This window comes from Drosophila virilis, chromosome 3 (genome assembly GCF_030788295.1).
Source record: "Drosophila virilis strain 15010-1051.87 chromosome 3, Dvir_AGI_RSII-ME, whole genome shotgun sequence".
In the NCBI taxonomy this organism is placed as follows: domain Eukaryota; kingdom Metazoa; phylum Arthropoda; class Insecta; order Diptera; family Drosophilidae; genus Drosophila; species Drosophila virilis.
In genome coordinates this window covers 14,627,195-14,652,470 of record NC_091545.1, presented here as the reverse complement: position 1 = coordinate 14,652,470, position 25,276 = coordinate 14,627,195, and the positions used below count along the sequence as shown (strand labels likewise).

Sequence of the window (25,276 nt, the reverse complement as noted above, 5' to 3'; positions counted from 1 at the left end):
TCCCTCCCACCCAAATCGAAAAATCGAATCGAACAATTTGAATTGCCTCGCGGCAGTGTGGTTAGTGTGTAATTTGTGGTTTAGACAACGCACCCTTTAGTGAGTGTTAGTGATAGGCGTATATGAGCGGAAATATAATTTTATACAACTTTATATTGACTTTTAATCAATTTCACCATAGGAAATGTCAACACATTTCTTCGGCCGTTGCAGTTGTAACCGCACACTTATCTAATGTGTACTTAAGTGCAACTAATTATTGGGTCGATCCCATGTTTACCAAATAGGCAAAGACAAACAGACGCTTGAAGGAGGGCGCTGCGTACAGATCGAGTGTGACCAAAGCGCGATGTGCGTATGGAAATCGAAAATCTAGTCCATTTAAATATTTAACGATAAGCAAGCGGCAGGCGTTTCAACTTTTAGTTAAATGCGGCCAAGGGGCGTGGTCGGGCACAGACGCCACCTGTCCAACAATGAAACAGCTAATTATTAATTAACTATGCAAAGTTCTCTCAGCCGACAGGGTCTCGTTATTTAAATACAAACGACGCGACTCACCTTGACAGCCCAGTCCGAGTCACTTAACTAACATCAAGCACAACAACAGCAGCAGCAACAACATCAAATGAAGTCATTTGTTTAAAGAGCGTTCAGTTAAAAGCAACCAAATTTGTATTTACCCAGACTCTAGACTGCGGGGCACTAACTCTGTGAAATTTTTGATACTGTGTCAAATGGCTGTGAATGCCATTTTTGGCATTGCAAAACACGTTTCGCATGCATGAGAAATAAATACAGAAATTAATGCAAAATGCGAAGCGAAACAAATCGAAAAAAAAAAAACAATCTAAAATAAATAAATAAAAACAAGCTGAAAGCTAAATGCAAATTTGTGTTATGCGATATACTAAGTGTAAACGGCGCAGACATGAAAATGTCATTTATTTTGCATGCTGGTTCAAACCCGAAGGCTATGCAAATTTAATTGATATGATGTAAGCCGTTAAACAGGTCTTGAAAACTAAGCTTAATAAGTTCTATTGCAACTAAGTTGACAAAAGAGAAAACAATAATACGTTAACAAGTTATTGTAATAATTGTAGTAAATAATATGGCAATTATTATTATTTCTAATTTTGTTTCAATTGTTTGTAGCACAAACTGATTAATTTGCCTTTATCTTGTTATCTCAATTACACGAACCAAAGCCTTGACTTTTTAATGCAAATATTTCTGTATAATTATCAGCCGTAAACTTCGAACAACTTCCATCACTTAACTCACATAATTTCAGTAGTTAAACTCAATTTTATAAAGTTCATAATTCTGAGCATGCAACAACAAATAAACAAGTCAAAGTCAAAACAATTTTCCTTCTGCTAGACGTAATCAGTTTAATAACCGGGCTCCAAACCAAGTCAAAGTCTATTAAAAGTACATATTTTGTAATTAATTTTACAAGGCAATCAAAAAATGAAATCAGCGACTGAAAATAAAATCCAAAAACACGTCGCCAGCTGTAAATGAACCGAGTCGGAGACACAAAACAACAAAAACAACAACAACTGAAACATTAACCTGAGCGACAAGCAATAATAATTACCCAATATTTGGACTATTATTTTTGAGTTAGCCGTGCAGGTTGCTCCGATTAACAATTAAAAAAATTTGCAAGCAATTATAAATTAAATTTAAATTATTTGCTGGCCATGCGTACACAGCGTCTGTTTGGAAATTGCACTCACGTTGGCCCCATTAAAATGGAAATTAATTTAAAATCGAAAGCAGCCTAGTTTTACCTGTGCTTATGTCTGTTCCCCGCACAACCTTTACCTTTGCATTCATAAACAGATCGCAACCGCATTCTTGACAACAGAAAAAAACACTTGGAACGTGCCATTCACACCGATCGGTTAACTGTGGTCGCCAGATTTTCTATAATTGGGCAGCTCTAGAGTAAAGAGAGCATTTTATTGCAAATATAGACATTGATATAGCCAGAAATTGGTTTATAAGTTAACGATTTTAAGCACCAAATAAATTTTGCTCAATTTTGTTGGCATTTTGATGAACGTCTTGAGTTTTTAGCCATTAAAGTGATTTTATGCGTATTTATAAATTTTTAAATGTTTTGGCTGGCGGCCATCAGAATTCAATGCGTCATTTTGCTCTAGAGAATATTTCTATATATTCATAGATATATGTTTATATATATATATATCTGTGTATAGGCAGGCAGGCAAATGAGTCGACTTCGACTCAGTGTTTCAGCGTGTTTTGCTTTATCTTTTGTTTACCTTTACCATTTTTGCTGATAAGGCGCCGTCAGCAGCCGCGATAAGATAAACTCAGCCAGTTGTGTGTAGCAGAGGAGCTGGCTAGCCCCCAAGGCGTGACTTCTAGCTGCGCAGCCAGTTCTGATTTCTATAAACTGTGACTGCAATTGTTGTGCAAGCGTTGTATTTGAGAAAATATCGAACTCTGGAAGTGCTAATGGACTCTATTTACCTATATTTATACACATACAGCTCCGACGACGTTGACTCTTCTTGGTCAATATTTGTGCATACTCGCGCCTAGGCAGCGCAGTAGGCGACAAAAGCAGCTGCAGACCAGGCACAAAGCTGGCTTAGCATTGAGCAAACCAGAATATAATGTAGAAATAATGTATAGATAAGATTGGGCATTGGGACGGGGTCGAATGACCATCCAGCAGAAGTACAATCAGGTTCAGAGCGTTGGCAAACTAAACCCAAAGCAGACTAGAAAATATGATCAAAAAGCAAATAGATACATATCTTCAATAAAAATATGTGGTCTATGTTTATATAAAACATAATTAAGCCAAAATATAGAGTACATATTTAACTGATGCGCATTTGGTACAATGTCTTTTTATATGGCTCATTAACATTCGATGCTCGATTTGGTCTTTAATCTTTAACTTTCAGCACATGAATTATAGTTTTTCCCAAGCGCCTTCTCGCGTGCAACGCCCATGTCACGGCCGCATGTCAAGTTCCACAACCATCTGTTTGCACATTTTATATGCTGGCAGACAGACCATATAAAATATTGTTTGGCCCAACTCAAAACATCTACATATGTGTACATTTTCCAAAAAGCAAAAAGAAATAAACATTTCTAAATATACTACTGACCATAAAAACAATGAAAATACATTTAAAATTTGTTGAGGCATTTAATAGTTGAACATTGCCAGCCCAAAAATAAACAAAAAAAAAATATATTTAAAATGAGGAAAAACTAAAGAGCAAACATGGGCGAAAACATGTTCATAAAATGGCACTGGGACTGACGAGGCCAAAAATTTATGACAAAATATGCAAAAATTTGTTACACTCGAACTTGACAAAATATAGATAAGCCAAGCAAGAGAACTTAACTGATGCTGTGGCCACATAGTTGACGCCCCCGGAATACAAACGCTCCATAAATAAAAGCAAGCCAAATAAAACAAAATACAACAATGAACCGAAATGAAAATGAAACTAAATGCGAGGAAATATGGGCTGACAACAAACATTTCTTTTCTATATAGTTTATTTCTTTTCGAGCACATTTGTGTAAAGTTGTGTGTGCTCTGTTTGAAAATTTATGGGTTTATTGATACTTGTGACAATGTTAAATTTGCTTTATCAGCAGCCAAGTTTCACAAAATGACCAAAAACAAAACCAAATTCCAAATGCCAGACCACAAACTCTTAAAATATGAGAAAGATCTTTGGCATTGGCTGCCAGCTTATAGATTTTATTTAACTAGTTATTGAGCTCAGAAAAATGTCTCAAATTGGGAATATTGTTAGAAGTAAATGCCAAATAATTATATCTGCAGTTCGATGTGCTTTTAAAGAGAAGCGTAGATATTTGAACGATTAAGCAGAAAAGTTCCATTGTTGTTGAAATATTCCAGCTACATATGATAACGCAATTAGCAAGCAACATAAATGAAGAGTTTAAATTAAATGCTTTTGGCTTTCTACTAAATAGTTAAGCTACTGCGATTAAATGGCCCAAACTATCTTAGCCAAAACTTTTCACCCAAAGCCACTCGCCAAATTAAGCCAAGTTAATTTCGAAAACAACAACAACTAAGCCACCCGCACATGTCAACAATATTTGTTGTTGGCTGGATAGGGGGTTATGGCTGTTGGGTCTACAAAGCAAATTAACTGGGTAAACAAAAAATATTTGCTTAATTAACTGACAAAAACTTTCGGCACAAAGCACACACATACACGCAAAGGATGTGCGACTAGGCAACTGGTAGAAGCCCGTGAAAATGTTTTCATAACGCACACTTTTCACCTAGGCGAATGCAAACAAACATATATTGCGGGTGGCAGGACAGGACGAAGGACACGTGCCTACTAATAGGCTGGGTAAAACTTATTGACAAGCTCACAGCTGGCAAAATATTGTGGGGAAACAAATACCAAACGGAGATGGGCATAAAGCAAGCGTAAAACTTGTACAGGTCGTAGCGAATAGTTGACTAACGTGGCGTATGCGCAATTAACATTTATGGTTATTAATTATATTATGCATACGACGCGTTGTACACAGCACACAAATAGCCTTGTGTAAGTGTGTGCGTGTGTATGTCAGCTTCAGCTTGTTTATTTCACTTTATCTCGATTATATAGTCGACATTCTCGCTCTTTTCCACATACTCTATCTTCCCGACTCTCTCTCTCTCTCTCTCTCTCTCGTTTTCCATTTCTATCTGCCGCTTAATTAAGCCATAAAATGCATGCTACATGAAAGTTTGCGAACAAGTTTTCCGCCTGCCTTCATCTCAAAGACGTTTAAACTAATTTTGGCACAAGGGCTAACAACTTGAGACCCGGCGGCGTCTCCTCTGTCATTTTAACTTAACCATAATTATGGGCAATCAAACGTTTTTATTAGACGCTCCAACTAATGATCTTTTGTGTGCCGCGTTCTGCGGCAAGGTCAAGTCGTCAACTTAAACCCGATACGAAGCTGTTCAACATGCCTGCCTTTGGGGCCCCGTCAATATGTGTGTGGACTTATTAATTGCTGCCGCTGCTGCAGCTACATCTGATTAGCAGCCAAGTCCGAGCTGAAAGTCGCGCCACTCGCAGGCATTTCAGAATTCATAATTGATAGACCAAATGATATGGTTCTGGAATGTGTGAGCTACAGCATTGGAAGTGCTGCCAAATATGGATTGAGGGCATGTGCAAATGTACGCTAAACACAGGCTGTCTAGCAAAAGCCGCAGAAATGGATGAACATGTGCCGAACTGAGTAATTATGTGAGCTGCAAACGGCAGAAATATGATATGGAAAAACTTGCTACCATTTACTAAGTAGAGCTGTCTATACCAAGGCTGCAAGCCGGCTCTAAAGCGGAATTTCAAACCAGCTGTAAGAAAAAACAGCTGAAGCAAAGCTCGAATTATGTTTTATTTGAAAGACGGTTAGTTTTGGCTTTTGAGCGGACTCACTGAGTTAATAGCTGAATGCCTTCGTATTGGATATATCTATATATATCTATTTATTGTTTGTTATTGATTGTTATTAAAAGTCAGAAATTATGTGACTAGCTCAAGTATGAACCAAGCCCTGTGCTTGGTGTTAGTGAAAGAGAGCTATACAAATTATTATTTGACAAAATTCTATCATAAATGAAATAAATATATATTATAAATATGAATTGTTCTACTATATACATTATTATATAGATGTATAATTAATTTTTCTATTATTTCAATTCAAGAAAATCTGAACTGAAAAAATAATATTATACTGTATTAATGGAATTTCCCACGCAGCACCTGCTAAAGCCTCTAGCTAACTTTCCAAATTAAAATGCCACTTACTGCCACGCAAAGGTGCCGCTACTTAAAGCCCTGCTCTGCTCAAGATTTGGAGTTCTCCATGTTATCAGTGCGCCCAAAACTAACAAGATTTATGGCCCAATTTCAAGGCCATTTTACACGCACAGACACATACATTTACAAATTTTTACATTTCAACCTGCATTAGCTAATCTAAGCAGACAAGACGCAAATGAGAGAAGGAAAAACTTTTTAATTACCAACAGGAAAAACATTCAAGATAACCGAAAGTCTGTGGAGACAGGCTGCCAGCTGGGGGTGGGGCGGAGGCTGGAGCGGCGACAGCGTCGGACGGCAGCAAGAAAATTTACATAAATTTCAAATATAGCAAGAGGAATATTGTGTATTATTTACGTTTTATGTGCGACTTTATCGCCACGACGAGACAAGATGAGACGAGCTGAGACGAGAAGCCGAGCTCAGATGCAAGTCCAAGTTTGAGCTCCCGGCTGTCCTAAACCTTTTCAATTTTTTACTTGGCTCTCAAAATGTATTTATGACTTGTGTAAATACCAGAAACAAAATTCAACACAAGTCAACTTTTTTTTTTAGCCAACTCACGGCTACAATTTTACAGCTTAAATATTTTTTAGCCATTAGATAAACAAACACGAAGAGCCGTAAACAGGCTGTGAAGAGCCGAGTGGAGTGGAGCCGGTTAGTTGGGGGAGTGGGAGAAGTGCCACAAAAAGTAACGAAAATATCTTTCAAGTACAATGTTAGGTAAATATAAACAAAAGTTTTTTTTTTCCCCAACATTTTCGGGTATCTTTTAGAACTTGGCTGCTGCTGCAGCACTTTGCTGCTGGTTTTCTGACGTTCTTGTTGTTGTTTTCTTTTTGGCTACTTAAAGCTTTTAGAGCATAAGGAGTAATATAAATTACATTAGCTAAGTGCCAGGCGGCAATTAAAAATACCCGAGACTCACGTCCCGGTGTTAAAGTCTTGCTAAGAACTGTGAGAGAAGCTGCTAATGATGTTATGGGTGCCCCCATCATCATCGTCATCATCGTCATCATCATTAGCATCATTATCGTCAAGCAGCAGCATTAGCAGCATCATTAGAGCGTCAACTTAATCAAGGTTAAAAAGCATGTGGCACATGCCGGAAAATTTGTGGCTGCCGCTGACTGTTGCTTATGCAACATTTTCAAGTGGCAAGCGGAAAGAATGTAAAGCCCAAATATATATATATATATATATACATGTATATATGTGTGTATAAATATCATCTGGATATGTTCTTTGATCATATTGATGATGTGCCCATTCAACAGGAACGTAATTAGCTGCGTTTGTTTATCTCTTGTGCCTTTCTGTGTGTGTTTATAGTAAACATAAATTTTCAATTTTCCATACATTTTTCATATGTTGCAACCGAATGATTAGAAAACTGCGAATGTTTTGCTTGCTGTGCGCAAATTTGTTAATGCGATTACAAAAGTGCGTGTGCGTGTGTTTGTGGGGGTTATATAGTGTTAAAAGCTGTCATTAGAAGTTTTGCAAGTGTTGTGTAATGTTAAATGATGTAATTGGTGGCAGCTCTTTTGTAGTGGAAGAGCTTTAAATGGAATTTGGGGCAAAATGTCAAACAAAATACAATAACTAACTGTCAGCATTTAATAAAAGTTAGAGCTTAGCCTAAATTTTAGATACAATTACATTTGTTTTACTGGTTCATGTAATCAAAGCTTTTCTGCTTGGGTTTTCATCTCTGAAGCTGTTCTTATTCTTATAAAGAATTCACGCGAATTTCCCAGACCTCAGCTAACGCATAGTAATTGAGTTCTTCAAATGTTATACAACATTCAGCTAACACAAGCCAAACCCAACGTTATGTCAGCTCACGTTTAGGCCATTAAGCAACTGTTCTAAGTCAAAGACACACACGCACACACACATACGTACAGTGAACACGCCCAGCAAACATCAGCAGCTTCCATCAGTCAAGAACAAACCGGGAATGGTAACTGTTCCGCAGAAGTGTCAAGCACTTCCACATAAAGACCTAAAACACAAACATTTCTGTGTCGACGCCCAGCCGCCCAGTCAGAGCTCCAGCCGAAGCTGAACCTCTCAGATCGAGCTTCATTCATGAAGATTGAAAAAGAGAGATTCACATCTATGTGCGAGAACAAACACGACCGGCCACAAGGAGGACGACAACAGCACCTAACAAGTTCCCGGAATTGCACAAGCTTTAAGATCTTCTAACGAAAGGCAAAACCTGTTTTCCACCATCTAAAAATTTGGGTACGACATAATTAATGATTACAAATTTTCACAAACCGAAAAACTCATAAAACCTTATCGATCGCCCTGCTCGCTAGCTAACAACAACAAGAACTGTCAGTACTTCATTGAGTCAATTTCCTGAGCTGCAAGCTTTTAGCTAAAGATATAAATTACACACAAGCTGTGCACTGACAGCAAGAAAAAACAAATGAAAACAAAACAAAAGCCAAGCTAGAACTTTAGATGTTGGACATTAATAAGGCTTAAAGTGAACTTAATTAAAACTTACGCTGGAAAATTGTGCGTGGAAAGCACTTGGCGTGAATTTATTGTTGCGCGACACACAAAAATCAAAACAAAAGCGAATTTCGGCAAACAAAAGAAACAGGCAAAATTTGCTCGATTTGTTGTTTTCTATTGATGGCAAATGTATCTGTGAGATACGCGTTTGACAATTGGCAATTGGCAAAAAAATTACATTCATAAACGCGACGCAAACATTTCATTAATTTTCGCACACAGGCCGAACCGAAAACGAGTTACCGCTCAGATACAACAGGCCGCCCGTGCATTGGGCAGAGGGTGGTGCGGAAAATTTGGACACGCGCGAAAAACTGCGTAGCACTTGGACTGCGGCACTCGAACTAAATCGGCAGCTGTATTAGTTTTGGCTAACGGTTCAGTTTGAGTTTTGGATTAGGTTTCGGTTTCGGTATCGGTATCGGTTTCGGTTTCTGTTTCGGTTGCTGTTTTTGGGGGGTACTCAATTCGCTTGTCCATAAAAACGTCCGGACACGTTCACGTACTCGGCTCAACTGGCAAAAAGTATCTGAGAGCGAGGCGGGCACCGCACGCGACGAAACTTGTTTATGAACTAAAGTATCTCGGTCGCTCGTACGCTCACCCTCCCTCTCTCTCTCTCTCGCTCTCTCGCGTCGTGCGGCAACACGAACGCACGAAAGCCGACGCGCACGAAACTAACCCAACGAATTGGGTAGGCCAAAAAGTATCTGAGAGCCACTGATAAGCAATGAGTGAGAGAGAGCGTGTGTCGTACTCAAATTGGATTCAAATTGGACTCTCATTGAGTCAGATAAACATGTGGTTCGCAACTTGGCTAAACGTTGAAAAACTCGCATTGAACATTTGTTTTCGCTTGATTTTTTTTTTGTGCTCTATTGTTGATTTTTACGACACTCGTGGGTGTCAATGGAGTGTGTGTGTGTGTGTGTGTGTGTGCTCAATTGGCCCGCTATGGGTGTAGTGGGCACAGGTGTGCAAAAGCGACGTATGCGACAAAGTGCCCGCTGATTCCATGAAGCTGTCAAGCAAACAAATTAGTCTACAGCATTCGGAAGCAGTTGCAGAATAGCCTAGACAAATAAAGGCATAGTTAAACACATTCTTGAAGGCTTTAATAGTGGAAAGATCACTTGGGTTTTGCAAAAAATTAATACAATTACATAAATAAATAAACTTCTGGTTATATAAGTATTACCATTATGGCCAATAATATACTTTTTTAGTGATTGTTTTCCCTAGAAATAAGTAAACATTACTTTCATTTCATTTTTAAGTGCCAAAAGTCTATTCTACTCTCTTATAAGATCTACCAATTGGAGCCACTTTCTGCACAGAGTCTCGTTATGTTGTCTAATAAGTTAATAGAACATAAATTCTTATCGCTCTATCAGCAAATATCAATAGATATTCAGTGCGGCTTGAAGTGCACACAATATGCAAATCAGATTTTTTGGGAGCGGTCATGGGAACAACAACAACAACAACAACAGCGGCAAAACTATAAAGAAGAGGAATGCATTGCCAAAGATAAACAGAGAGCCCAAGCACGGCAAACGGAGAGTGAGAGATAGAGAGCGGGAGAGAGAGTAAAAAGTGCGAGAGTTTGCTCTGTTTTGCCGGCATTCAACTCAATCGGACTCCTCAGTTAGCTTAAATTCTCTCTCTCGCTCGGTTAGATAAAAATGCAATCGCATCAAGTTTTCCCAAGCCTCTCGCATGTGCTAGTTCAGCTAAACGCACATAGATGGCGCTGATGTGCCAGAGATAAGAAAAGCCGCCTTCGATTGCAGTTTGTCGTTGTTGTTGTTGGTTTTATTGTGTTTGCTTTTGAATTTGGCTGCCGCTTGTTTCTTCTTCTACATTTTTTCTGTTTACAAAAAAAAGCCGGCAAACCGAACTGAAAAGTGTGAAAAATCCAGGGGAAATGGGACTCAAAGTCACATTCTTGGAAAGTGCATGGCAAAAAGTGTTCTCTTTTGTTTTTTTTTTTGCGCTACGGCTGCCGGAAGTTGCAACACGTCGCCGTAGACTAACGCATATGCTGCCTAAAGCATAACGATGTCGATGTCGTTGTCGTTGTCGGGCCGACACACCCCAACAATTGCCACCCCCAACCGCCCGAAAAACATGTGCGGGGGAGTATTAATCGCAAATTTTCAAAATGAAAAAAGAACTTGAAAATTGGGAGCTGAGTTATTGCACGGGCGGGTGGTTCGGACGGTTCAGGCGTTTTGGGCATTGTTCGAGTGTTGCCCCAAACCACAGTTGGCAACACTTTTTTTTTGCTCTTTGTGAACATGTGTGAACAACTGCAGTCGCAGTCGCAGTCAGAGTCACAATCTTTTGGCTTCAGCCGCATTCGCAGGCTAGCAACCCCCGATGACATCCTTTTGGCGGGCAGCCCTCAAGGCAGCGATTAATCATGAAATTTTCACAGAAAATATCCATTAGATACGAATTAAGTCATAATTGAGAGTGCAAGCCGTGGCACGTTGAAGTGCATGTTCGGAGCGACAATGGGAATGGAGAATGGGCAACGGGAGCTGAAAATTTGCCTTTGGGGGTAGCTTTCGGTTGCACGTTGGGTGGGTTGTGCAAGTGTGTGCGTGTGTGTGTGTGTGTGTGCGCCTGCATAAATGAAGTATGCCTCCGGGGACTATATGTGCCTCAAGTGTCTGCGACATATTTATTATCCGTATGCATGCGGAACAAGAGTTTTGCCTAGAATATGCTTTGAAGCAGAAATTAAAGATCCTTTGCTGCAAATGGGAAGTTTTCAAGTGCTTGCCAAACCTAAGTAGCTGTAATTACAGTTCGAGTGCCACTGACTGGAATGTATGAATGTGTTGGAGTGTGCGTTTGTATGCATGAGTGAATGCCTTTTTAATAACAACAAATGTACGTATTGGAAAATGTGGCAAAGGTTTTAAAGAGTATTAGAAAATTTAAAATGTTTGTTCCTCTTTCTATGCGTTTCACAATTCTTGACAAAATCGTAATATCCTCTTCAAGGGTATATATGAGATCTTGGACTTTACTATTGAAATTTTATACATTTCATTCAAATTCCTAATTACACTTTAATTTTTCCATATTTTGCCACATAAAAAAGTTGCAAAAAGTTGATTCCTAATCTTATTTACAGATGAATATAGAATTCAAAAATGTATTTAAATTTAAAATTACAATTGAATTTTACTTTCTATCGCCCTTTGAAGTTGTGCATAGTTGATTCTAGCTCTTAATTACAAAAGAGTTTCATAATTTATTTCTTTGATATTTACAGTAACTGATTTCAAATGAATTTTTAGATTTCTTATGTCGCCATTTCTAGGCTTCACTGTGGCACAAATACCTCTATAAGCCTGCACATAGTATTACGAGTCCGTTTAAGCAAATATTAATTACACATTATTAATTTCCGTGCTGGAGCCGCCGTCGCACAAGAATATGAAAAATGATGTGCTTCCTCCAGTTTGGCCTGGGAAGTGGACCGGCTATTATTTAAATGAATTGTTTTGAGCGGACAGCAACAATAACTATAACAATAACAATAACAACAAATTTTTGGTCGTTGATAAAACCTTTTCTGTGTGTGGTAAGCAAAAAAATTTGCGCGTGGGCGAACCATATTTTTTTGTTTCATACGTAACCCCGCCCCGCTTCAAGCCGTTAAGGGCCCAAACGGCGGCGGCCTATCTCGATTATTGTTTAATACGCTGTCATTAATCAATTTGTTTGCCATTGTTTGGAGGCCACACGGTAGTTGGCTGTGAATGTCTTTGTGGCCAAATTAATTATGGGCCCAGATCTCAGATGTGTGTGCCGCGCGTTTCGGGCCGATAAACAGAAAAATGTGGCCAAAAAAAGTAAAAACAAAACGGAAAATATAATAACAAGTGCACAAAATAGTGACAAATAATTTGCAGCATAATAAATGACATTGTTTTGCTCGCTCTTCCGAAAATAATTTATTATATGCTGCTTGCAAAAAGGAACAAACGAGAAAATCTGACACAAAATGTGAACAGCGAAATATCCTTTAAAAGTCAGGGACATGCAAGCTTAAGGCACCATTTTTGGAATTCTAATAATTAACTATTTAAGTTAAAAAATTAATATTTTAAAGGAACTCAAAAGAGTTAAAGTGAAAAGTGCTTACAGAATGTAAAGAATTTTTATAAGAAATTGCTGAAAAATATTTAAAATGTTGAAACGATTCTTTATAATGAAATGAAAGTGTTTCATAAAAGTCCTGAACCTATTAAGATGGTTTTTAAAAACAATTAATTTGTTAATTTTGTAAAAATATATTCATTAACTTCAATTCAATATTAAGAATTTATTTTTATACAGAAATAATCGCAGAAAGTGCTTGCGAAAATGAAAGAACTTTAATGAAATTAAAGACTTTATTATTGAGAGGTTTTATGCAACAATTCATGTTTTTTTTTTTTAATGAATAGTCAACAGAAATTTACATAAATCAACATGAGCTTAATGCACACAACAATCTCCTGTTACTAATTGATAAGGCCCCATTTCTATTTATAGGTTACAGTGTTGTTTATCTAATTAAAATGCAATTAGAGTTATGTGGTGTTTAATTTGCGAAAACTATTTAAAAAATTGATGCATTAATTACGGACAGCGCGACCATCGATAACATGTTTGCGCTTAGCTTTTGTTTAACAAGACTCTTGAATTGCACTTGATGGGAAATCGAAAATATTCAAAAGCACTCTCATGCATATGCGCGACTATGAATAAATATACATATATATATATATATATATATATATGTATATAGGATATTTGTGTGTGTGTGTGTTTGTTCAATTACAAATTGCTCAATGTTGGCATGAAATAAATTATTTATCTAACATATCCAAACGGCGTTGTCAATAAAGACATAAGTGCGCACAATCAAAAGCAAATCAAGCCGATTGACACAGACAAAGACATGGCTGAAGAGCGAGCGAGGCGAAGTGAGTGGGGCACAGAAAGAGACAGAGCGTGGCAAACACTTGACGTACAAACTGCGGTCGCTATAAAAGCGCAGGCAAAGTGCAGCCCATAAAAAAAATTGGGGGGGAAAAAACGAAACAACAAAACATTTGACACCAAAATCATATTAACATACACACTTACATATGCCACAGCAACAACTTCAACGACAACAACAACAAGGAAAGCTTTTGGGGCTGTCCAAAAATCACAGTTGGATGTCAAAGACCTGTCATAGGCGGAGGGGACAAGAAAAACAACAACAACAACAACGACATAAACCTATAACACTTGTAAGTTCAGTTGTTGTTGGCGGCAGTTATTTTTTTATATATTATTTTTTTTTTTTTTTTACATGTGCATAGAAATATGAATTTTGTTTGAGCTTTATTTTTTATGCTCTTTGACATTTAACAAATTCTTGTTGCCTGGCATGTACGACAAATTGGCATTGCACCCATATAAAGTGTATTTTTTTTTTGTGTTACTCTTTTTCTTCTTGGGTGGAATTTTGTTGGAGTGTGCTGCATGCATATTCCAACAGGTGTTCGAATGCGCTTTGATTATTACACAACACTGGTAAATTATGCGGGCCTTTTTAATGGGCTATGACATTTATGATCGTTTGGAATTTAGGACTTACAGCAAGTAAAATATTTTAATTACAGCCAGCTCGGCAGAGACAAGAATAGATAATTTGAACTTTATGCTTGGAATATTCCCGTTGCACTGTTCTGTTTATTTGCAAGCAGAAATCATTACAATTTGGACTTTAATTTTTCTTTGCCTTATTTCAAGCTCATAATTTGGTTCTACATTAATCACATAGCACTTAATGCGGGCTCCATGACTTATCAGAAGTAAGTCCAAGCTTGCTCACGTTCGACTTCGCACTTCACACAATCAACAGAATTCGTGGGCTAATTGGTAAATCTCAACGATATAATTGAAAAACTGAGCGAAAGTCAATATTTCAATCTGTTAAATTTATGGTTTAGCGCGAAAAGTCCGTGATGTGGATTCTCACATATGGTATATAATTCACTGACATACCAGAGTCCAAACTATTTCGCTTTCAATAAAAGTTGCAGGCAGCTCGTAAAATGCCGCAACGGAACGTAACATAACGTAACGCTTAACGTAATAGCCTTTCATGTTTGCTTAGTAACCCACATCAATTCTAATCGCCTGTAGCTTTAGCCAACACCAACTCACACACGCACACACACACACACACATACACACATGCACACATGAATATATAGAGAGAGGTTTATCTCTCTTGTATAACCACCCACAACATTGAAGCAGCAGGCAAACGATTTATGGCATGCTTTCACATACTTTCACCTAGGGAATATTCCTGGCCATGTGCATAGTTGTGGTTGCTCTTGTTCCTCTCCTTCTACATCTTGCTCGTGCTGGGGTTCTTCCTGGATGGTTTCGGACTTGGCCAGACAAGACAGACGCAGAGGCGGGGCAGATTGCGGATGCTCTAAATATATATTGTGAACTGGTCGGTCGTTCAGGCTAGTTTATGGGAGCATATTAATTTTGGCATTGAAACGGAGTTAAATGCAGGTGCAATTGTTTTATGCAAGTATGTGGCTGCTTTGTGGCATTTCCTAACACTTGCCTCTGATGTGCCTGTACACGTAAATATGCAGCTACAGTTTTTTATGCGCATCGAATTCTTATGATAATCTAAAACCGTGTTCTAAAACATACTTTGCAGAATTTTGTGACATTTAACAACACATTTTTAAAGTTAAGGTGTAACTTTACTTTTGCCCCATTTCAAACATTGTAATTGACCCAATTTGGATAAAAAAAAAAAGAAAAATAAAAATAGTTGTACTTCCTGGAACATCAAATGCCGTCTGCAAAAGTTTCAAACATGTTCTCAACTTTCCATATTTTCCATATGGATCAGTTACAACAGCCAGACTTCTTATACTTTTGTCATTAGCCATTTTGTATGGTATTCAACTGAAAACTCTTTCCTGCACTCAGCAACAGCAACCACTTTTCCATATATGCAAACCCGCATCCTCACACAGTAAAGTTTACGACCCAAACTTTAATTTCTAAATCATAACTTTTATTTTTGCTCCAGTTTTTTTTGCAAAGTTGCAGACATCCTGCCCTGGGTGGTTAGTTGTCAGCCAGTCGGTAGCCAGCTGAAAGCCACAACTGTGAACCGGTAAGTGTTGAACAATGGCTGATAGAGAAAGAGAAAGATTTATAATGCACACATTGGCCAGATGTTTATAGTTCGGTTGAGTTATTAACAAATGTCGTGTGGTATTTTCATTTATAAAATTTAAATTTCAGAAAAAGAACAAGAATGTGATATATTTATGTCAACGTTTTGATATTCCAGTTACTTTTCAACATACAACAAGAATCTATAGCTGTTTTGATAGATTTTCTATTGCCTCATAAGAATGTGATCGATATTTTAAAGTCAAATGATCAAAGCGGCAAACTTTAATACATAAAACGTTTATAGAGTTAAGACCTGCAACTTCTCAAATATCAAGTCAATTGACCCGCCCAGAATTCCTGGCGAAAGTTTCTTTTCTAGATCGAGCGACATTCACCTAGGGAAAGGGCGGCATCGACATTAACTTCAAAAATACTTTGATTGCATTTTTTTTTTTGTTGGCTTGGCCACGTCTTTCACTTTCTATTTTTCTTTTGAGTCGTTGCAAAAAACTTTACAGCTAACTGCAGCAACTGCAGCTTGCCACAAAAATCAAAAATTAAAATACACTTAGAATGCTCTAGCAAATGGTGCATGACTAACGTATACCCTAGTTGTGGTAAGATATGCTCCACGTGATTTCATCTTTCTTTGTATATTAATAAAATACTGAAACTAATTAAAAATATGAAAAGTTCTTACTCAGAACTTTATCTTGAAGTCCAATAATGATTTTTCAAATAAAAACAATAGTTTAAGACACTCTTGTCTCGCAGTGTTGACAAACGACTTTATAAAAAAGTCGCTGACTTAAATGAATCTGTGCGAAAATTAAATGAATTAGCTTTTTGATCTCAAATTAACATTAAACAGAGCTGCGTAAAAAGGCCGAATGGTAGTCAGAAAATAACAGAATTGGCATACAACACTTTCCCTCAACGGCATGCGCTTGCACTTAGTTTTTTCTACTCAGTCTGACGCCTTTTATAGATGCAGGGTATAGATGCAGAGAATTTCGCATAATTTAGTTGCCGGGCCATTTAAATGGAGCACAAGTGTAACTAATCTCAAAGCGCGGACGATAGAAACGACGTCAACGTGCTTTTTGTGCCTTTCACTAAATGCGGGCACCGAAAAAAAGAGACCTGAACGAGTACACGAAAAAAAAAAAGAACAACCAAAACTAAAAAGACGGCGTTTTTTTGTTTGTTTTTAGGTTAGCCACAGAGCTAAGTTTGAATGCAAAAAGTAAAGTTTTGCTGAAGCCAACGGCACCTGCAGGCCAGCCAAACGGACCCAGGCAGAAGGCCGAAAAATATGCCACAGCCGTTGCCGTTGCCGTTGCCGTCGGCGTTGCTGTCGGCGTCGTCGTCGGCGTCGCCGTTGCAGTTGACATTTCGTGCCGCTTGTTGCAATTAAAAGCGGTTAAATGCAGCCAATGTGGGGCAGGCTCAGGCTTTGTAATTGATTTGCCAGGCATGCGACAACGAACACACAACAGAGTATAGAATAAATAAAATTTGCCCCAGCATTTAATTAACTTACGTGCATTGACCAACACTCAGCCGGGGCTGAAGCTCTTAAAAGAAATCTTCTGCATCACAAAAAGCTCTGTTGCCCACCAGCGGACCAGGAGCGATCCATAAAAGCAACTTTGTTATGGGCCAGCAAAAAGTTGAGCTGCATGCAAAACTATTAAAAACTTTGACCCAAATATAATAAAACATAAAATTTACTTAGCAGCAGGTTGCATACAGGATGCTTGGTGCCTTCATGTTGCCGGCAACGTTGCACTTGGGCAAAAAATCTAAACTTTTGGTTGTTTGGCAGATGCGGAGTAGAGGGAAGGTTTTCTCGCATGTGGTCAGGTGAGTTAGAAGTTGGAATTTCTGATAAGTGAAGCGGCCGCTTGTGTGCTTAGCAAAGCAGTTCAGTTGTGTGTATTCTTGGCTTAAAAATGCAGAGAATATGTGAAATATTGCAGATAGATGCAGCAAGAGTAACGCTTTATTACTTTATTACTGCAGGCAAAATGGGATTAGCACAAATTTACGATTTCCAGCTGCAGCATTTCGTTTGAGTACTTCTAATAATTAATTCATCTCGTTTAAATTACTTATTCTTTCTGTTTTGAATTGTTGCTATCAATGCCAATTTTTTGTTGTTATCCTTTTGTAAATGTAAAGGATTCTCAATCTGAATTTATAAATCTCTAGTTAGGGGCTTAGTCGTGCAATGAATTGATACTATTTGTGTGTTTGGTATGTATTTTCCAAAAAATTAATATTTTTAACGAAACAATCTGTGATTTCATTAGCATATTTCACATTTGTAATCAAAGTTGCGTTTTCGTATTCTCGAAGGGTTTTTTAATTTAGCAAAATACAAATCTCTGGGGAAAATCAAAGCTTTGATTGGAATACATCCAGAAAGCTGCTAATAACAACCAAACTTCGACCAAAGACCATTGATAAACAAAAAGGAACAGACCTTTTTTTTTAGCTAAAATTCAACGCAAACTCATTAAAATCAAAATATATACATATATATATTTATATATATATATATAAATCAAAAAGATAAGACCGCACGCAATCGGCAGCGTTGAACGATGCGGCGGAGATTTCCTGGAAATCGGGGTGACGATTCGCTCGCTGGTGGCTCCCACAGCCGCAGCCAGTTTGGAATGTGACTCGAGCTACTTGGCACAAGAATTTGCCTCACTTCACATTGGCATTGATTACAGGCGGCGGCGGCAGCGAAGAGAAAAAAAAAAAAAACACCAACCAAACATGAGTGGCAAACAAATTATTACAAGTGCAATTGAGAAATATGTGACGGCCACTTATCAACATAATCAACAACAAATACCTGGACACGCCTGAGTGCAGTCGGCGCAATCTGCGGAGTCGGCAACTGCCGTCAGGGACAAGCACACAAATATTTTTGCAACGACCGCTGGCGATGGCGGCTCCCTTTGTGAATAGACCTAGGCCGGGCTATATACCCATCGACAGCACCCTACGAATCTAGCTAGGAATCCGCGAGCAGCGACGAGCAGCTAAACGTTGTGGTTGATGTGGCTGACGACGTCGTCATGTCACACAGTCACACTGTGGGGTCCTCCCCGTTGCTGCCGCTGTTAAACTGAACAGCAGCACTGCTTGGGCTGGGCTTGGTTCCCGTTGCTGTTCCCACCGTTCAGTACCCAGTACCCCGTACCCAGTGTTCAGTAACCAATCCTGAAGCCCAAACCGAAGCCCAAGCCCGTCGCCTCTCTCAGCTCCATCATCGTCTGCGTCGTCGTTTCGTTTCGTTTTCTGTCAAATGTTTGGCTTAATGATGGCATTGATGGATGGATCACACGTAAGCGGTAGTCATTTAGTAATTTATCTCAAGACATTTCAAATTAATAGACCGCAACTCTCACAATCAGTCCCATCCATCCAACCAGCCAGGAAGAGAGTGCGCGCGCTCCTTTGATTCGAGGATTGTGCAACGAGGCGATTTTTATCGCCATAAGCCTAGCCTAGCCGACTATTAGAAATAATGTGCAATTTTTGTCAAATTATGAAAATTTATGGCATGTGACAGCAACTTTCAACGACTACAGTCGAATCTGTTGGTGAGAGCCGGCCTAATTAGTGCAGCTGCCTCGACTTGCTTCAGTCTGCAGTTTTAAGGCCTTTCAAGCTCGATTAAGTTTTAATTAGGCGCAGTTTAGTTAATTGGCTGTTCTCTGGCTCAGTCATATGCTAATTTAACCAACCCGGGGGTACAGACCTCATGTGATGTGTGAAAAGACAGTTAAAGTGACGGTCAATGCACTTGCACCATGATCTACTAAATTGAAGCAGAGAGAGGGAGATTTTCTTTAAAGAACATATCGCTTACCGTACAAACTACTTGGGGATAACACATGTACAGGTGTGAAGCGCATTAACATATATGTTTATTTATGTACAAATAAATACATACCTAAAAAGTCGCATGTGTACGAGTGAGAAGTCTTTTATTAACAATCCTGGAAAAAAAGAGATCAGATTAGTAATAAAGCAAGGCTAAAGTTGATTAGAATGTCAATATATATATGAGAATCGCATAGTAAGGCGTTATTTAAAAATACAGCATAAAAGTACACAAAAACAGACGCAAAACAAAAGTATTTTTTGTTTGTTTAGTGATACTGCATAGGATTTTTTTTTATCTTTTAGCCCAGTTATAAAATTGCCTTCATTATTGCATTTTCTCCATTTATATATTTTCACAAATTGTAATTCTCAATTTCCTTAGATATGCGATTTGTTTATTTTATCTGCATTTTGTTCACTCATATTTTTTTCTATTCCTTTATTTATTTTATCTTTATTTACAGTTTTTCTGTTGAGACTTTTAGGTATATAATTTTCCATAAAATATTTTTAGCCTCCTTGAGTTTTAATTGCTGAATGGTATAAATTCCAGCTGTTCTTCTTTAATCTCGCTTAAGCTCATACATTTATTTTCGCATACCCAAGCTCTTATGCATCGCTTTAGTAGTCAACTCTATCGCCTGCATGCAAAACAATTCCATCAATTTACAATAAATTCGCATTCCAAAGAGCACAGCTACAACACAGAGCTGTTGAAGTTGAGCCCGAAAAATCCAATGCGTAGATCCATTTGCCTTATCGTCCACTGGCAATTGTCTAATTAGCTGCTGCAACAGCAGCAGCAGCAGCAGCAACAACTGCAGCAGCAAGCGATGGGAAACCAATAGGAAAGGCATGCAATTGGAATGAAAATGTCGTGTTCGTTGCTGGACCTTAAAAACCGATGCCGAAAACTGGTGAAAAATAGCGACAGGGTCCAGCAACTACCTATTGCTGCAGACACTAAGCTACTTGCCACTTGCCACTCGGCAGTTGCCAGTTGCCGGTTGCCGGTTGCAAGTTGCAAGTTGCAAGTTGGCGATGCCGTCACGTAATGAGCGCATTACGCACATCGACGGCGACTAAGAGGAGCCCGAGAGTGGAGCTTGGGCATGATAACAAGCCTTCTGGTTGGCTGGCTCGTTATCCTTGTCACATTATCGCCTTAGCCGAATACCGAATACCGGGCGCGTCTTGAGTGTGCAACATTGTTACGGATAGCCGACGCGCGACGTTGCCACACGGCTTGTGGTTGTTGTGCACGCGCAGCGCCTGCGGTGTACCAAAAGGACAATGCCTTGGCCTGGGCTCTGAGCACCACCCAAGTCTGCTACCTGGCCGCTTCTGCGTGTGTGCGAGCGTTTGTGTGCGTGTGCTCAAGTAGCGAAAGGCCTTAGGCTTGGAGCTTGCAACAAGCCGTGGCATTTGTTTTTCTATTTCTTTTCTTTACTTAGTTTTTTTTTTTTTATTTTTTGTGTTGCACGGCCTGCGCTACTTCAAGTTTGCTAGTTTGGCGCAACGCCAGCCTGTGGCACACAGTCAGACAGCCAATGTTGCACTCATTTTAAGGCCACGTCGACGACGTCGACGCAGCTGACAGTCGGACAGACACCCGACTGCATTTTGCAACATGTTTTAGCATTGCAGACCGCCCCGTACACAGCACCCAGCACCCAGACCCCAATCCCCGTTCCAGTTAGGTTTCTGTTTGCGGTCTGCGCTTGACTCTTGCAGGTGTGCTTCACACGACTTGTCAGTGTCAGCATAAGATTTTTTCCCATTTTTTTGTTTCATTTTTTTTTCGCAGTCTATTTGAGAGCATTTGTGGCATACACAAAGTGGCATAAAATGTTGAGAAATATTTGTATGTATTTATAATTTTTTTTTTTGTAGGTTATACCTATTGAAAAAGTGTTGCGAATTTCGACTGGCAGACAAAGCAACCGACAGAGGTCAGAGCAAGCCAGGCGGGAAGCGCTACAATTATGAAATATCATTAAGAAACATAACTTAAGAAAATCTATTTTGATAAAAAGGCAATAATAAATAATTAAAAATATCTAAGAAATTGTTGTTAAATCTATTTAGCAGCCACACTGAAATAAAGTTTCTTATTTATCCGGACAACGCCAGGTAATTTCTTTTAGCTTAACAATATTTAATATTTTTAATAATCTCATTTCATCTTTTACAACACTGAATACCAAAAGACTGTGCAATCGCCCTTATCAAGTTCGACGACCTCAACTGCCCGCTCTGTCCAGCTGAGAGTGGAACCAGGCAAGCGACAACAAAACATCAAGTCAGGTTTACGTCGGGCAGCGCATCAAAATTAATGATGCAACGAAAACCGCTAAATACCACCGAAATGCAACAGGGCACATGATATAGCTGTTGATGGTAAATGGGGCAGGTGCTGCTCCCGTAGTGGACTGTCGGAACGGTGTGTTGCACGTTGCATGTGGCACACGTTGTAACGTTGACGCCCGCCCGTGAAACATTTTGTGCGGAACAAAAGGCTTGTGGTTAGCCACCATGGCCATGACTACCTGTTGTTTTTGTCCGACACCAAAAAGTCCATATGTCAAGCGAGTTAACAACAACAGCAACAAGCCAAAATCAATTTCAGTGCTCAGCGGCAGCAACAAAAACAGCAACAAGCAGCATTTAAAACGGATTTGTAACGCCAACAAATTAGTTACGCCAAAATGCAGCTGCGCAGACGCACGACTCGCGTCCGCTGGCCAAAACCCGCCGATATCAACCACCATTTCGGAAACTTCAACGAACCGGACAAGTGCATTTCCAGTCACCTTTCAGATTGCTCAATGAAAGAACGGAAATTGTTTACGCAAGAACAGGGAATAAAGCAGATGAAATGCTTGACTGTCGATACCCTTTCTTCATACTTGGTAGTTACTTAGTTGATTTAAGTTATATACAAAATAAAAACAGATTTAAAAATATAAAAAATGTGTGCAAACAATAAAAAGTATAAGCAAAAGGATATCAAAGATTTGATCACCAACATGCCCTAGTTCAGAACGAGCAACAACAAAAATTAAACCAGCATACGACATTGCACTTTGACAATGCGCTGAAGTCCGGACAATGCGTGGGCGAGACGCGGGATTACAAGCCAAGTGAAAAGAGAGAGAGAAAGAGAGAAAAAGGGAGAGTGTGTGTGTGGGAGGAAGTGAGATTCGACCCGTTGGCAAACGCATTATGGGTCACTAAGCCGCGTCTCCATTGTTGTCCAAAGTCAATAGACTACTCACTCTCACATTTTTTCTCCGCCTTGCTCCAGTTACTGTCTAAAGGAGGGGGGCAGCAAGTGCACTCTTGATTGACATGCAACACGCGCTGGAGAGCGCCCACTTTGGGGGCATGCAACGCAACATCGTCGTCGCACTTGGCTTAGTTTATAAACTGAGCGAGAGTTTTTTCTCCAGTTTTCAGTTTTCTCTGCGTCTATTCTATGCGTTTTCCATTCTGTGTAATTGAAATTACGTGACACTTTGCATATGCACCGGATTTAAATTGAGTTTCGAGTTGCCCACTGCACTCTGAAGTGGAGGAGGGGCAGCAGCAGCAACAGGAGCAGGGGCGTGATTGCGTGCCCATTGCGCCACGCGTGTCTTGGGCCTTTGTTGTAGTTTCCCCTGTTGCTGTTGTCGTGGCTTACCGAACGTAGGTGGCAGCCCAGAACTTTAACAAGTGTATTCAAGTGCAGTCGAGAGAATGAAAAATTCCCCAATACCACAAGGTAGACACGAAGGCACACACGTGTTGGGGTAGTCTTAAAAAAACAACTACACAAAAAAAATCCAAACTAATTAGTTGCAGGCGTGCTGAGTTTCAAGAAGGCATAGCGGGTAATTTGCTTATGCGAAGCAGGCTTTAAGTCTGGGTAGTTTATGAAATTCAAAACAAGAGCAGCTGCGGAAGCATTAAAATTTGAGAACCACAAAAAGTAATCTAGAAAGTACTGAATATAAATGTTTAATACCCATCAATATAATTGTATTGTAAAGGATATAAAACTACTTTTTAAAAAATAATAAAAAGCAAAAAGTATTTTGTCAGAAGTGGGATTCGAACCCACGCCCTCAGAGAGGACCAGAATTCTCACACACCTTTCTATGAAAGGCAAGAGTTAAATGCTCTTGAGTCTGGCGCCTTAGACCGCTCGGCCATCCTGACACGTGGCAAACCTGAGCGAAAAATGCTTGTTAAAGATGAAAAGCATTGAATGTACACATATATTAATTAATATGTAGTTAAATAGATCCCAAAATGCTGTTAAAGGTTTTCATATTCTTATATAATATTTTATTTTATTATTTTAATTTTGTTTCTTTTTTTGCTTTTATAATAAGCTCAGAATATATCTTAAACTGCAGAGATATTCATATTTGAAAGGAAAAAAAAAATAAAATAAATTAATTTTTGCAAATAGTACCAAAAATATTTTGTCAGAAGTGGGATTCGAACCCACGCCCTCAGAGAGGACCAGAATTCTCATTCAAACACCTTTCTACGAAAGGCAAGAGTTATATGCTCTTGAGTCTGGCGCCTTAGACCGCTCGGCCATCCTGACATGATTAACCACAGTGACAGAATTTCAGATCATATCATTCTTGTGTTAAGGATCATTAAGTAATAATATAAAAAAATATCGTTACGCATATATCGTTTTAATCGAAGCTAATAAAAGCACAAGCAAGCAACAATTTTCATTAATTTATTAAGGTACTTAACTTGTAAGTAAATGCACTTAATAATAATACCCTCTGCAAGGGTATAAAAAGCACAAAATAAAAAACAAACATTAAAAAATTAATATTTGTCAGAAGTGGGATTCGAACCCACGCCCTCAGAGAGGACCAGAACGCTCACACAACCCTCCTATGAGGGCAAGAGTACAGCTCTTGAGTCTGGCGCCTTAGACCGCTCGGCCATCCTGACATGTGACGACCGACGAGCCAACTGGCGAGCTGTTACTTGCCTCGTTTTATTTGTAAGTGCGAGCTATTTATAGAAAAAGCGACAATCGCGGGCGCCAAAATGTTAAGATAAGAAAATGAACAAACACAGAAATGTTTTATATATCAACAATTACGAGTTGTAACGTGTAGTTGTGTGGGCGTGTTAAAAGCTCGCAGCGTAGTAACAGAAAAGATAATGTTAAATAATAGATAATGTGTTAAGTTAACATACACAAAAGTATGCAAATATCGTAAGAAAAAGCATAGAATTGATCTAAATTTAATAAAAGAAACATTGTGTGTACACAATATATAAGAATATAATATTACATATATTATATGTGCCAATATGTATATATATATATATATATATATATAATTAAGTTTTACACGTTAGGTTACTATAAAAAAATATATTTCAATTTATTATTTTCACTTAACGGCTACTTTTGTTGAGTACATTCAGATTTGCTTCCCGAATATGAACTAATTTATCTCACTGTTGCGGTCGCTTAGCAAACTTCGCTTTGAGAGAGTTTGAGTCAAAATTGAGTGAAGTTTGAGCTGCGTCAGCAATTATGCGTGGGATAGTACTCTGATGGGAACATTGACAGTGGCGTGATATTTAGGGTGAATTGTTTATGTCTACCAAAGGGGGACAGTTTGATCTTGACCAATGTCGATGTTATCACCAGGCTCTTTGTTTACAATATTAGAAATGTTTATAGTTGTGCT

At 38.8% G+C, this 25,276-nt stretch overlaps 1 protein-coding gene, 1 long non-coding RNA gene and 3 other non-coding genes across 5 annotated transcripts in view; 1 reads left to right on the top strand and 4 right to left on the bottom strand.

The window, feature by feature from the left end:
• Positions 1 to 8,966, bottom strand: part of caps (capricious) — a 65,442-nt gene extending 56,476 nt beyond the window's left edge. Inside the window, exon 1 of the mRNA XM_070208593.1 lies at positions 8,416 to 8,966. The gene's annotated coding sequence lies outside the window, so the exon portion shown is untranslated. The remainder of the gene's footprint in view (positions 1 to 8,415) is intronic.
• Positions 7,502 to 8,935, top strand: LOC138911141 (uncharacterized). The gene is made up of 2 exons (XR_011416509.1): positions 7,502 to 8,144; positions 8,222 to 8,935. It is a non-coding gene; the product is annotated as an uncharacterized lncRNA (long non-coding RNA).
• Positions 8,967 to 23,633: 14,667 nt separating the features above from the next.
• TRNAL-CAA (transfer RNA leucine (anticodon CAA)) lies at positions 23,634 to 23,756 on the bottom strand. Its single transcript has 2 exons — positions 23,719 to 23,756; positions 23,634 to 23,678 (listed from the first exon to the last, which is right to left on the bottom strand). It is a non-coding gene; the product is annotated as a tRNA-Leu (tRNA).
• Positions 23,757 to 24,026: 270 nt separating this feature from the next.
• Positions 24,027 to 24,153, bottom strand: TRNAL-CAA (transfer RNA leucine (anticodon CAA)). Its single transcript has 2 exons — positions 24,116 to 24,153; positions 24,027 to 24,071 (listed from the first exon to the last, which is right to left on the bottom strand). It is a non-coding gene; the product is annotated as a tRNA-Leu (tRNA).
• Positions 24,154 to 24,400: 247 nt separating this feature from the next.
• Positions 24,401 to 24,521, bottom strand: TRNAL-CAA (transfer RNA leucine (anticodon CAA)). The gene is made up of 2 exons: positions 24,484 to 24,521; positions 24,401 to 24,445 (listed from the first exon to the last, which is right to left on the bottom strand). It is a non-coding gene; the product is annotated as a tRNA-Leu (tRNA).
• Positions 24,522 to 25,276: the final 755 nt, after the last annotated feature.